Below are 13,832 nucleotides of genomic sequence, written 5' to 3' on the forward strand. Positions count from 1 at the left end.
TCCTCCTCGTCCTGGGGGGACTCTAGAGCGAGTTGCCTCACCCCTCTCGACCTCGATTCCTTCGCCCCTGTCCTGGGGCCAGGGGTCAGACTGGGTGGGCAGCTGCTTCTGCCCACCCAGAGCTCTCACATCAGCTACCTCTCCGAAGGCTCTGGCCTCACGCGCCATCTGATCTGTCCAGGCCAAGAGCAGGGCAGGATACAATTCAAGGCAAACACGTGTAGGGCCTGCTCCCAAGACCGCCATGGAGCCCAGGGCTCAGTAAGAAAACAGCCTCTGACGTCAGGGACCCCTGTCCAACCCAGTGGCCAGCATGTATGAAGCCCACCGCCTGTGCTCCCCCAGCCCCTCCGAGTTCCCACTCCCGGCACCCCCGGCACCCGCATCAACTACACACTCGAGCGTGTACTCTAACCCTTTCCACGGATCCCACCCGCGAATTTCGTTTCCCCAGCTAGTCTGTGAACACCCCAACAGCAAGGAGTCTATTTTCCCCCCAACTTCCATCCCTGACAGCTCAGATACAGGCCTGTGCAGACACCAGGTCCTCAAAACACACTTGAAATGGATGGAATTGAGTTGAGGGTGTAGACGCTACTACTTGGAGTTGCTGGTTAAATATTTAGGCAAACTAGAGGTGGAAAAAGAAACAGTATGGGGTAGGGTGGCTGGGGACTGAGATGCAAATGAATGCAAATCATGGTGCAATGATATGCAGATGTGGTTGGATTTGCCAGAAGGAGTCCCACAGCTTCAGAATCCCGGTTCTGGTGGGCTCTGTCATCCCAGGGACACCGGGGTGTCTGCTGGAGATCTTGTGTGGCAATGCCAGGGAGCCAACGCCCCTGGGAGGCTCCAGCACCAGTGGAAACCAGCTGGGGGGCTGCAACCACCCACCAGGGCAGCCTGGCCGGTGCAGGGCGGGTAACGGCAGAGGCCTGCCCTGGGCAAGGGCTGCAAGTATAGCCAAAGTGGGGATCCCTGGGATCTGTGGACGTAGCGCTGGGGGAGCACAGAGGGCTGGGCCAGGAAGGAAGGACTAACTTGGTGTCATTTCCAGGTTTTCAGACTCTGTCCCAGCTCTCTGCCATGACCACCACTGGGGAGCCCCTGGCTGCCTGCCACTCGCCACCGCCACTCCCAGCCCTCTGCTGGGCTGCCCACCAACCCTCAGCCCATACCCCAAGTGAGTTGACAGGCCAGGGTAACTGGGGCATCTAGGGGCTTCCCACACTGACGGGTACCTTCTTTGGCCAGGCACTGTGACTATGACTGTCACAGTCGAGGTTGCTGAGGCCCAGAGAGGTTGTGAGTTACCCAAGCCACACAGTGGGTCAGGGTAGAACCAGATCAGAACCAATGTCTCTCGTGTGGGGGTGGGGTGCAAGGACAGTCTGCATTGGGGGGGGGTCCCCGTGGCGATTCCACCCCCGAGGGCCAACTCCTTCAGGGGAGTCGTGGCCAGGAGGCTGAAGGAGAAGGAGGGAATGAGGACAGGGTCAGCATCTGCGAATCTTCAGGGGGTTTGCAAGGGAGCCCAAAGCCGGGGTTCCCACAGCGGCAGGTGGGCATCCAGAGGGCCAGGCCGAACGGGGCTGGCACCAACTCTAGCGGGCTTGGAGGTGCCAGCTCTCATCCGCCAGCCGGCCTGCCAGCTGGGGAAGCTTAATTAGAATTCCTCAGCCCTCCAACCCATTTCCTTCCTGGTGAACAGGACAGCTAATGGCCCCTGTCGCCTGCTGCCAGGGTGAGGTGGGCCAGGCTGGCAGCTTCAGGCTGGGCTGGGGGTGGGGATGGCCCAGCAAGCTCAGGAAGGGAGCCTCTCCCCGGCCTGGAGTACAGAGATGTGACCCTAAATTTCCCCAAGTCAGAGACCATCTGCCTGTCTGTCTATCCATCCCCCCGGGGCCCAGGGGGATGGTGAGTGTGGACAGACAGACACAGGCTGTGGGAAGCTTCGGTGATTAATGGGTGATGAAAACCAGACTCCGTCAGGATGGGGGTGGGAACAGAGAGGCGGAGAGAGGCTGTCTGTTTTATGCTTGGCTCAGCTTCGAGCCCACAGCCCGGGGGAGGAGGGCGGAGGCAGCTGGAGGCAGTGCCTGGCCCCAGCCTCGGCATCCCAGCCTGGGCAGCGGGCCCCACTTCGCCGAGGCCCACCTGGCACGTCCTCGGGAGGAAAGAACGAACACGGTCACCCCACTCCTCTATCCCTTTTTCTTCCTTCCAGCCGTGGGGGCCAAAGGGTCCCGGGCCCAGACCCCGAAGCTCCTCTTACCTCTCACCCCCTCCCAAACGCACCACAACTCCATGCTCTGTTCTCAGGACCTGCTCAGCCCTCACTCTGGAAACTTTGAAAAGTGTCAGTCGAGCAGATTTCCCCCCCAGAGATTCCTTGACAGCAAAACCTACATCTAAGAAGATTTAGATCAAATCTTCGACCTCCAAACATGCAGTTGAGAGAAACCAAGCAGGAGGAAGCCTTGCCTAACCACTTCTCATAGTCCCCACCAGACAGACTTCTGGAGGGACCTGGAGACACTTCCACCCCCCCCCAAAATGTCCCCTGGCTGACTGTCTGCCCCCGTGCCTGGGGCTCCACCGTTAGATCGATCCCCCAAGGTGAGAGATTGCCCTCCTTCCAGAATACGGAACTGTGAGAGCTTTTCCAAGCATGTCCACCCCCAGGGCCCTGGGATCTGGCCAAGCAGAGCCTGAAAGAAGGAAACGGGAAACAGATCGAGAAAGTGGCTTCGAGAAGGTGGAGCGCACAGGCAAACTTTGCTGACGGAAGATTTTTGCTGCTGGCTGACCAGGCCTGCCTGTCACCAGCATAAAAATATTTTCTAGCTGTCAAAAAATATTTCCAAGGGAGCTGTCGTGTTGTGGTAAGGCAGACAGAGAAAGAAAGCAATACTGACTCCTTCCCTCTTGCCTACTGGGCCCCTCGTGTATATTTGCCGGCCCCCTGCATCTCAGAAACTGTCTATCTGAAGAAACCGAGGCCTGGGAGGTTGCCGGCCCCCTCCCCTCCCCTCAGGGGGGAAGTGACAGAACTGAGATCCCAAGTCTGCCAGACACAAAACCCCCTCCTTGCAAAGCCCCACCCTGCCAGGGGCTGTGGGGAAGGAGCTGGACACCATCTGGGAAGAATCGGAAATTTTTAGAAAAGGCCTCATGTGGAAATGAGAAAACCTTCATTAGGGCTTTGTAATTAATAAAGCAGAAACATAACCTTCCTCTTTGCAAATATTTCTGGACTCCCGGGGGTACCCGAATATGGGTCCAACAGATATTAAGAAAGGAAGTATAAAATTTAAAAATCCCCACACCAACCAGGCAGACAAGGCTTCTGATGGGGGGGTGGGGAAGGGTGCAGCCAAACTTTACGGCTCCTTGCATCCCAGCCCCTGTCTCTTGCCTTGACAGAGCCCAGATTTGTCATCTGAGAAGCAGGGGGAGGCGGAGGTCACTGCCCTTCTCTGGTTTCTGCCCAGAGCTTGGCTCTTCTGCAGGGAATGTGGGGCTGGGGCAGCTCAGCAGCCGGCAGGCTGTGTGGTGGAAGGAGCTGCTGCGTGATTCTCCTGAGCGGAAGTGGGAGGCACAGCCGTCCTCATCTGCCCTGAGCGGGGGGACGAGACCCCATTGGCCAAGGCTGAGTGCCCGAGCTTCAGTGGGGCTCAGGCCTGAGCTGCGGCCTGGACTCGTGCAAACCGAGCGGCCCACCCAGCCAGCCCCGTCTGCAAAAGGGGAGTCATCACCCCCTCTTCATGGACTTCCTGGGATGAAACGAGGAAGGGAGAGTGTATTCATTCTCTGTTGCTTCATAACAAATTAGCCCAAAGTCAGCAGCTTAAAACAGCCCCTGTTTGTTATCTCACAGCTCTGAAGATCAGAACTAGGTGGGCTCGCCTGGTTCTCTGCTCAGGGTCTCACAAGGCCAAAAGTAAGGCCCGCATCTAGAAGCCTGGGAAAGCATCTTTCCCCCGAGTTCATTCCGGTTCTCGCAAACTCTGCCCCTGTAGCTGAAGGATGAGGAGCTGTCTCCTCGCTGCTTCTCTCATGAGCCCCTCTCAGCTCCTAGAAGCCTCTTTCCCAGGGCCCTTCCCTTCCACGTGGTCCCCTGCGTCTTCAAGTCATCAGTGGTACACAGAATCCCCGCTTACGCTTAAAATCCATGACCTCCTGTCCTGCCACCAGCCAGAGACAACTCCCTGCTTCGAATGGGCTCGAGTGATTAGATTAGGCACACCCCCTTTCAGATAATCTCCCTTTTGATTAACCCCAAGTCAAGTGATTCAGAACCTTAATTAGGTCTTCAAATCCCTTTGCCATATAATGTTACAGAATCAGGCCCTTGATATTTCATCACGCTCAGGGATTAGGGTGGGAAACCGGCGTCGGGGGCATATTTGTAGTTCTCCCTACCACAGGGAGCAAAAGCACGTTGGCTTTTTCTGTCTAAGTGCGGGACAAGACTCACGGCAGGGTTTCCCTCCTCCTGTCCCCCAAGCTCAGAGGAAAGAGTGGGGCTGGGCTGGGTGACCCTTCCCCACTCCTCCTCGGGGGCTTGCCTCTGGGGCTTTTCGGGCTTTTCAAGACCCGAGGGGGGGTTCCTCCCTCAGGACCCCTGGGAGTTTGCTGGTGTCCATCACTTTCTCCCTTTCAGAGCTTCGACCGCCCTGTGCCTGGGCTCTGCCCTCCCCTGTCCCTGCCACTGCTCTGCACTGTCTGTGTGACCTGTGGTGGTGTCTACACTTGCCTTCTCTCTGCCCACCAGAATCTGCTGTCTAGCACTCCCCACCCCCTTAATCTGCTCTCTCTGCCTTAGCCCGGTGGATACCTTCCAGGCCCTACTTCCCAGGCCTCATCACAAGGGCAGGAGGTTGTCTGTTTTATTCCCTTTGTATTCCCGACGCCCAGCCCAATGCCAGAAGCACAACAGACCCTCAGCAAACATTAGTTGTGTTTACTCCGGGTTCAAGTACCTGTGGGGTCCATTTGCTAAAGTGCTGCTCTCCGTGCCCCAAACCCAAACACTCACCCCTGCACCAAAGGAAGCCCCATGGCACACGCCCCCTCAGCCCAAGGGCAGTGACCAAAGTGAGGGGCCGAAACGAGCATGCGGGACCCTCAGAATGAAATGCCATCACCAATTCTGTTCTATCACACGCACACACGCACGCACACACCAGAAACTCTGCATTCCCCTTGGCCCGTGGCTGGCAGGTCAAGAGTCACCACCCACAGGCTTCCAGCCCTCTCCAAACCTGGGCCTCAGCTCAGTGATCTCTCTAGGAGTTTACTTGTGCTGGCCTTAATCTTTTTTCATCCTGCCCCTGAATTTGGGCCTGTGTTCTCATCCCCCAGGGACCCACCCACTTCCTCTTGGGATTCCAGCCGAGGACAGTGTGGTTTGAAGAACATTCTAATCCCAGCCCCAGAGCTCTGAGAGAAAAAAATGACTAAAAGCCCTGGAATGTGGAGCCTGCTGCTTCCTGCAAAGCATTTTGAATGAACCACGTAACCAGCAGCTGCGGCCAGAGAATGGAAACTCGGAGGGACGTCATGGCTCCAGGTCCTCAAATAATAGGCTTGTGAGCAGAACAAGCTCTCTATTTCAGCCCAGCTCGAAGACCTCGGCACCGACCCCCTCCCCCTCTCCTTCCAGGAACCAGGCCCAATGTGCCAAGAACGTGCTCCTCTTGCTCACTGTTTCTGAAAACCCCGTGGCCCGCCCGAAGTCCCAGATTCTTTGTGGGGGGGGGGTTGAAAGACCCCCTTCCCACTCGCCAGCCCCCGAGGGCTCATAGGACCCCACAGCCCAGCCACTCTACCCTCTCCGGAGCAAGAGGCTAGCACGGTCTCCAGCCCAGTCCCATCATGGAATCATGCCAGGCCAGCAATGGCAATGCCTACCACCTCGTGCAAAGCGCTAGGATATTTTTACCCAAGGCTGGCTGTCAGGGTGGCCTTGGGGTGAGGAGAGAAGGACAGACAGCCCCAAGGGACATACTGTGCTGGTTTTAAACATGGATCAAATTTGTTGACATATTTCCTATCCAGAAATGGAATGGATGTCCCCCCTTCTGTACCTGGGGGAGCCCTCGTAGCTGCCTTAACAAATAGAGTATTGTAGAAATGACATCGTGTGACTTCCAAGCTGGGTTAGAAAAGGTGACACAGCTTCTGTCTTGCTCTCTCTCAGGTCATATGCCTTTAGATCCCTGAGCTGCTGGGCGAAAAGTCTGGTTGCTCTAAAGCTGCCACGTTGTAGATCTCATGTGGAGAGGCCACAGCGAGACAGAGGTGCTGAGGAACCCCAGGTTCCAGCCTCGCTTGTTGGAGTCCTCCCAGCCCAGGTGCCAGACATGTGAGTGACAAAGACTTTACCTCAGTCACAGCCTGACTACTGCCTCGTGAGACCCCAAGCTCGGGGTCAGGTATGTGGTTAACACTTTCTCCCTTTCTTTCTTTCTTTCTTTCTTTCTTTCTTTCTTTCTTTCTTTCTTTCTTCTTTCTTTCTTTCTCTTTCTTTCTTTCTTTCTTTCTTTCTTTCTTTCTTTCTTTCTTCTCTTTCTTTCTTTCTTTCTTTCTTCTTTCTTTCTCTTTCTTTCTTTCTTTCTTTCTTTCTTTCTTTCTTTCTTTCTTTTTCTTTTTCTTCCTTTCTTTCAAGATTTTGTCTTTAAGTAATCTCTACACCCAACATGGGACTCAAACCCACAATCCTGAGATCAAGAGTTACACACTCCACCAACCAAGCCAGACAGGCACATATTCCCTGTGAAGTGCCTGTGAAATCCAGACAGGCACATATTCCCCATTTCTTGGTTAGTTCAGTCCTACTGCCTCGAAATGCTTCCCACTGGCTCTTGGCTCTGTCTTCTGGGCTCTCGGTTCCACCTTCTGAACCACACTTCCTTCACTATAAAAACTGGTTCATGTTGACAATGGAGTAGCTTTCTCAGCTTGCTTCCTTCTTGGGGGCCCAAAGTCCAAAACAATCATGGAGCTTTTTCTCATTTTGTTCTACTCTGTATCTTTCAGGCCGAGCTGATGGGGCTTCTGACAATACAATTCACTGTGAGATTTGGTAGGTTTCCTATGGATCCTGTTGAGCTGCAGTCCATTAACCAAATCTATCGCACAGATCTCATCAAGATCAGCTCTTCTCTACCTTGAGCCTTTGGTGAGGTTGTTGAGGGACAATTCCCTTAAAATTCTTAGAAGCCTGGTTATTTCATAAACAGAATCTGTGAGGCATGCTCTTGAAATACTCAGGGGGCCTTTGTCTATCTGAAAGATTTCATGAAGCGTTTGATCTTTCTGAGGTTTTGTCTTTGTCTCCAGGCCCTTTCAGACTTTGAGAATTTTTCCCATTTGGGGAGGCTGAGAATGAGAAACCATATTTACTTTCAAACCCAGAAAATCCCTGGCTTTCTAATATTTTCTATACAATTTCTACACAATTCAATATAATTTTAATAATTTCTATACAATATTTTATATACAATCTATATAATTACTTGAACATTAAACTTTCCTTTTTTAAAAAATGTATTTCTTTTTTCAGAAGGAAAGCTTGAGCAGAGGCAGAAGGAGAGGGAGAGAGAGAATCAGGCTCCACACCCAGCAAATGAGCCTGACTTGGGGATCGATCTCACGACCCTGAGATCATGACCTGAGCCGAAATCAAGAGTTGGATGCTCAACCAACTGAGCCACCCAGGGGCCCTAAACTTTCCTTTTTAACTCTTCTTTCTCTATCATAGGCAGCTAAAATAATCCAAATGGCATTTTTGACATTCCGCTTAGAAATCTCCTTAGCCCAGACCATTAGGTCATTAGGTACATTCTCTGCTGTCTATATCACTTCAAGGGACAATGTTGCCAAATCTCCCTCCACTGCATTGTAAGTGTTCCCTTGGCTCCTGCTTCCAGCAACATCTTCCTCATCAGCAGCGTCTTTGGGGGGCATCAGGCTTCCCCTCCAATGTCTTCAAAATCCTTGTAGTTTCTGCCCACCTCCCCATCCCCAAACCACAGATTTAGGCTCCCTTACGATAGCTGTCTACCTCCAGGTGATGAGAGGCCCAGATCAGCTGTCTGCTGCATTATAACAAACCATCCCAAAACAATGACCCGAAACTAATAACAAGCATTTATTTTGCTCATGAATTTGGAGGCTGACTGAAAATTAGCCAGGCAGCTCTCGCTCAGGACCTCTCCATGAGTTTTCAGGCACTTCTGGGGCTCCTCGAGCATCTCTCTGTGTGCATGAAGTCTTTCCATAAGCAACCTCGGGGTGGCTGGATTTCGTTTATGGTCACTGAAGCCTCCCAGCATGAGTGTCCCAAAAGGAGCCATCGGAAGCTGCATGGTCTTTTCTACCCTAGCCCTGGAAATTACACGAGTCACTCTTGCTGCAGTCTGTTTGTCTAGGCACTCCCAAATCTCTACCCAGATTCAACGGGGAGGAACGTAGACTCCAGTGATGGGAGCCATGGGAGGAGAATCACAGGATTGTGGACATGTTTTGAAACCATCATCAAGAGGTTGAGTAACATGTCTAACATGTTCATGCAGCTGGAAAGTGACAGAGTTGAGGTTTGAACCCAGGCATTCTGATTCCAGACTCACATCCTTAACCGCTAGTCTACACTGCCTGCTGCAGTCATAGACGCGGCAGCCGATGGCACAGGCTCCAGGAGTGGGTAGGTCCTCTGTCCTGGGAAAGCCCCTGACTTGCTTTTCTTTACTCAGCTTGCTCTCGGAAAGGTAGCAGGACTCGTATTAGATGCAGGGGCTGCCGGATGTAAAATGAATGAACAAGTCAGAGCAGGAGCAGCCCTTTTCAAGGCATTTTCTCCTCCTTGAGACGGCTGGCTTCCCCGTGGCCACCAGTGCCTTGGTGTGGTTTCCACATCACTCTCACCACAGCTCTGGACGCTTCCTTGTCCACTGGCTCTTGTGCACTTGATCTTGCTAAGTGTGTTCCCACAGGGGAGGGAGGAGTGCCCCTAGACATTTCAAGAATGTCTGCCAGGCTGCAGATCACTCACCAAAGAAGATGAAGCTTCTGTTGACTTTACCAGGCCATGGAGTTTTCCTAAATTTCCTTTAAGGCTTGACTTTGAATAGATTTCAACACACAAAGATTAAAAATTATATTTTTGGTCATGAGCATTAAAGTCCTAAACAGGGCTTGTGTGATAGACCAACATTTCCAATAAATCTTATGTGAAGTAATGCTTCATATTCCGAATGACACCTTGGTGCAGAGGACAAATCAGCCAGGATACAAATGGTGGGTAGGTAGGGCCGCCATGAATGGTTATGTAGTCCGTGCACTGCACCAGGGGGCCTTGTAACCCAGCCCCACATTCCACTGGCCAAACATTTCACTCTGGTGAGGGACTGTATCTGCTTGGGGGAAACAACAGCTTTTTCTAATTTGTCTGTCCAGAGGGGCACCTTTTTCTAACTAACAAAGATACCATACATATTACAAACAGCACTGGGGGACAGCTGGAAGATATAATAAAATATTATATTAACCTACTCCATAGGACAAGTAATAGAAATCAACCCTGGCAAATAATAATAATAAATTTATTAAATTTCAAGAAAGGATTGAACAACTTAGCCTCAGGAAAGGCCAGAGGCAGCATAGTTCCAAGGACCTAAGCATCTGGAGTCAATGAACCTCCTTCTTAGAACACTTCCATTAAAGCAGCCCCATCCCCACAGCGGCCAGTCTCTACCTTTTGGTTCAAAACCCCAGAATCTTGACAGAAAGAAACTGGTTGACCCAGCTTGAGTCAGCTATTCCCTCCATACCCCTCAGCTGTGGCCGGGGTGAGAGAGTCATCGAGTATAGTCTAGACCATAAATCAAGTTGCTGAGCTCCTCACTGTAGTAGGGGGTTCCCACAGCCCGGGCCTTCACTTTTAGCCATGTAGCCCTCCCGGAGTCGCGTGTGGCGGTTCCGTACAATGACTAGCTAGGATCTGCCATCCCCAAGAAAGTCAACAGCTGATCAATCCAGCCATTCAGAAAAAGAAGATTCCTGTGGCTGTTCACTCCCTACACAGCAGGCAATGACGTTCTCCATTCCCTACACGTCTTATTTACGAGTGTTTTAGCTTCTCAGTTCTCCATGTTCTTCTCCTTATTGGGACTTGGGTCACTGACAGACCAGAGCAGCTATTCAGCTCTGTAAAACTATTCAGAGGCCAGTCTACACAAACGTCACCAAATTATCTTGCAGCGTCTTGCTCAACAACCTCTTAAAAATTTTTTAAAAAAATTATCACACACATTTTAAAATAATCGAACAGGGCGCCTGGGTAGCTCAGTGGGTCAAGCATCTGACTCTTGATCTCAGCTCAGGTCTTGATCTCAGGGTCGTAAATTTGAGCCCCACTTTGGGCTCCATGCTGGGCGTGGAGCCTACTTAAACAAACAAATAAATAAATAAAATAAACAGAGTGGTACTGGCTGGCTCAGTCGGTAGAGCATAGGACTCTTGATCTCGGGGTCATGGTTCAAGCCCTACCTTAAGTGTGGCGCTTACTTAAAATAATAATAATAATAATAATCGAACAGAAGCCCACATAGCCCCTCCCCAGGTTCAACAGGTGTTAACAGCTTGCCATTTTGCTTCAGATTTCCTTATCTTTTTTAAAGAACTAACACATTACAGCTACAGCTAAATCCCTGCCCATATCCCTGCTCCCTCCTGCCCGCGCAGCTATGAGTGCCGTCCTAAAGTTGGGAGTATCATTTCCAAGAGTGATTTTGGCTTTGCCTTTTCTTTCTGTCTGGACCTCAGGTGCACAAGTTGAGCCAATCCTTCTCTCAAAGGCACACTCTCATCACTGTTCCTTCTGCACAAAGACCCTCTCTTGTTTTATTTTATCCCTCTGATCATCGCTCACTACCCCAGTGCACCCCACCCCTTAAGGCAACCACATTAACGTGCTTGTATGTGTCCCTCTAAAGCATACATTGCCGTTCCGTGTACGTGTATTTTTAGTTTTGGGTTATTGTTGTTGTTTTTAGCTTTGAGACACTTTCTTATAAAAGGCTGGGACTCCTATCCATAAACTAGTAAGTACTTAAAATTCGTCATGCATTTACTTTATTTTTCAGCTTGACCTTCAAGTCAATCTTTAGCTTTATTGATTGGGGCTGCCAGCTAAAGAGACCCTCCCTTGTCTGGGTGATTTAAAAGCTTCATTTGTCAACGAGCATCTCGTTTTTCCTTTACTGCTTATGTTCGGTCTTAATGCTGCTTATGCCTAGGATTAATGCTGCTTCCCATTTTGCAATTTGGGGTTCAAACCCACCTCTGTAGGAGCCACCGCTGACAGCAGATTTTGGTAGATTTTGAGAAATGTCTTTTACTAAGGGCTCCGCATGCTCCATGGCTTGCGAAACAGAAGAGCTTGCAAATCCTGCAGCTTCTATGGCTGGACTGGCTGCTGCTCCGGCTCAGCTCCCCCCACCGCCACCTCCGCAGCTCTCCCAGCAAGTGACGTGGCATCCCCAGCGGGCTCTGTGTACTTTTAGTTCACATAAACGACACGGTGCCGGAGATTTTATTCTGTTTCTTGCTTTCTCAGTCAGCACTACGCTTCTAAGGTCCGCGTGTATCGGCAGGTGTGCGTCTAGCAGCCAGCCCCCACCCCGTTTGACTTAGATACCATTCCTCCGGTGAGGTGGAGGACAGAGGAGCAAACAGGAGATGGTTAGGACTGGGCTTGTCCTCAAGACACTATCCCCGGAGAGAGATGTGTCATGCATGTGTGCACGCATGTACACACACACACACACACACACACACACACACCCCACTTCAGCTGGTGCCGCGGCGAGTGGAAGTGGGGGAGGGCAAGCCGAGAGTCCTATCAAAAGAGGACTTCTTTCAGAGCTCTGCTCTTACGTCCAAGTCCTTGCCCCCTCCAGGAAGCCTGCCCTGACCACCCCATTCCATGCAGGTCTCTCCCCATTCTGGGGACTGTGGATCTCATTTAGTGATACGCTAGTCTCTTCCAGTCTTTCTATTACTCTCTCCCTCATTAAACTGAAATCCTCTGAAGGAAAGGACCGTCTTTTGTCCTTTTTTCTCTCTTGTTCGAGGCCTGGCCCTGAAGAAATGAGGGCAGGGAGTGGGAAGCCGAGGAGTGATTTCCTTAATTTAGGCCCCATTCCCTCCGTTTCAGGGACATGCCATCTTTCAGCAGACACTTCGGTGCGAGGCTCTTGGAAGTCCAGAGAGGAAACATATGCTGTTCCAGCTCTCAGGAAGCCATTTATGGGGGATGCAAACACCCAGACATGAAGTCATAGGACAGCGTGGAGAAGGCAAAGACGACCAGGTACTTGGGGTGCCGCGGGGGAAATCCCAGTGCAGCTCAGAGGGAGGGCGGGGGGGCTCCTAGACCAGGTGCCATCCAAGCTGCCGCTGCAAGAGAAGAGGTAAATTGAGAGGTAAATTGAGCAGGGCGAGGGGATTATGAAATAAGATTGAGAGGCTACAAGGAATACCAGGACTGCCTGCTTTCCAGTTATTGTGGCTACACATCGAACAACCACTTATGTTTGCAGAGTCTCCGGGTCAGGCATCCGGACAGGGCACAGCAGGAAGAGCTTGTCTCTGCTCTGTGTCGTCCGGGGCCTCAGCTGGAAGTATCCATGGCTGGGCTTTGGAATCACTGAAGGCTCATTCACTCGCAATCTGGTGGCTGGTGCTGACTGCAGGTTGGGTCCTCTCTCCGGGCGGGCTGGTGTGGGCTTCTTATATAGCATGGTGGCTGGGCTCCTAGGGGAGCACCCCCAAAAAAAGAGAGAGCCAGGTGGGAGTTATATGACTCAGCATCCCAAAGCATCCCTCCTGTATACTGTATCAGCCAGAGCAGTCACAAACCCCTGGCCCTGATTCAATGAGAGGAAACAGACCCCCCCTCCCCCAGTGGGAGGAAAGTCAATCATCGTGCAAGAGGAGTATGTGGGATGGGGTATACATTTTGGTGCAGCTGCCTTTGGAGAATACAGTCACCGTGGTATGTGTTGATAAGATGGAGAGCGAACAACGGATGGGTAGCATCGAATATTGCTGGAGTACAATATGTAAAATGGAGGCAGCCAGAAACAAGGCTACAAGGATAAGTCAGGCCAGGCGCTGGAGGGTCTTAAAAACCACACGTAGGAGAATGCTTATAGGCAAAGGAGGTTTTTGGAAGCCCAGGACCCTTGCCCCCTCATTCCCATCACCCAGTACCTCCTCTGTGCTTGATCAGAAAATATCTAAGGCTCTTTATGGGTGACTGAAGCAAAGGAACACTCAGGATTGGTCTGCGCTCTTGAAGTGCCAAGGACGGCTAGACACCAGCCCCCTGGGTGTGCACGTGTCCACACCTACCTGGCCAAGCCCAGTCTCTTGGCTCCAGAGTCCCATGGATGCTGCTGCTTGGGTAGCAGACAGAGACTCTTCAGAAATCCCCTTCTGGGGGCGTCTGGCTGGCTCAGTCAGAGGAGCATGGGACTCTTGATCTCTGGCTTGTGAGTTCGAGGCCCACACTGGGTGTAGAGGTTACTAAAAAATAAATAAACCTAAAAAAAAGGAAAAAAGAAAAAAAATGCCCTTCCAGATCCTGGGCAGAGCAAGACCCACACTTCTCACACACACACACTCACACACACACACACTCACACACAGAAGCACATGTGCACAGGCCCGGTAGGTGTAAGCCAAGGGGACAGCACCATACCAAGGAGAGAGCACTCTGGTAGTTAGGAGTCCCGTATAATCATCCAGTCTCTGCCCAA

The 13,832-nt window shown here is 51.6% G+C and overlaps 1 pseudogene; it reads right to left on the reverse strand.

Annotated features, from left to right (window-relative positions):
* Positions 1 to 11,142: 11,142 nt before the first annotated feature.
* On the reverse strand, positions 11,143 to 11,552 carry LOC123775965 (mitochondrial import inner membrane translocase subunit TIM14 pseudogene; annotated as a pseudogene).
* Between the last annotated feature and the right edge of the window lie 2,280 nt (positions 11,553 to 13,832).

The sequence above is a fragment of the Ursus americanus genome, chromosome 7 (genome assembly GCF_024610735.1).
Source record: "Ursus americanus isolate L20-20 chromosome 7, mUrsAme1.1.p, whole genome shotgun sequence".
In the NCBI taxonomy this organism is placed as follows: Eukaryota; Metazoa; Chordata; class Mammalia; order Carnivora; family Ursidae; genus Ursus; species Ursus americanus.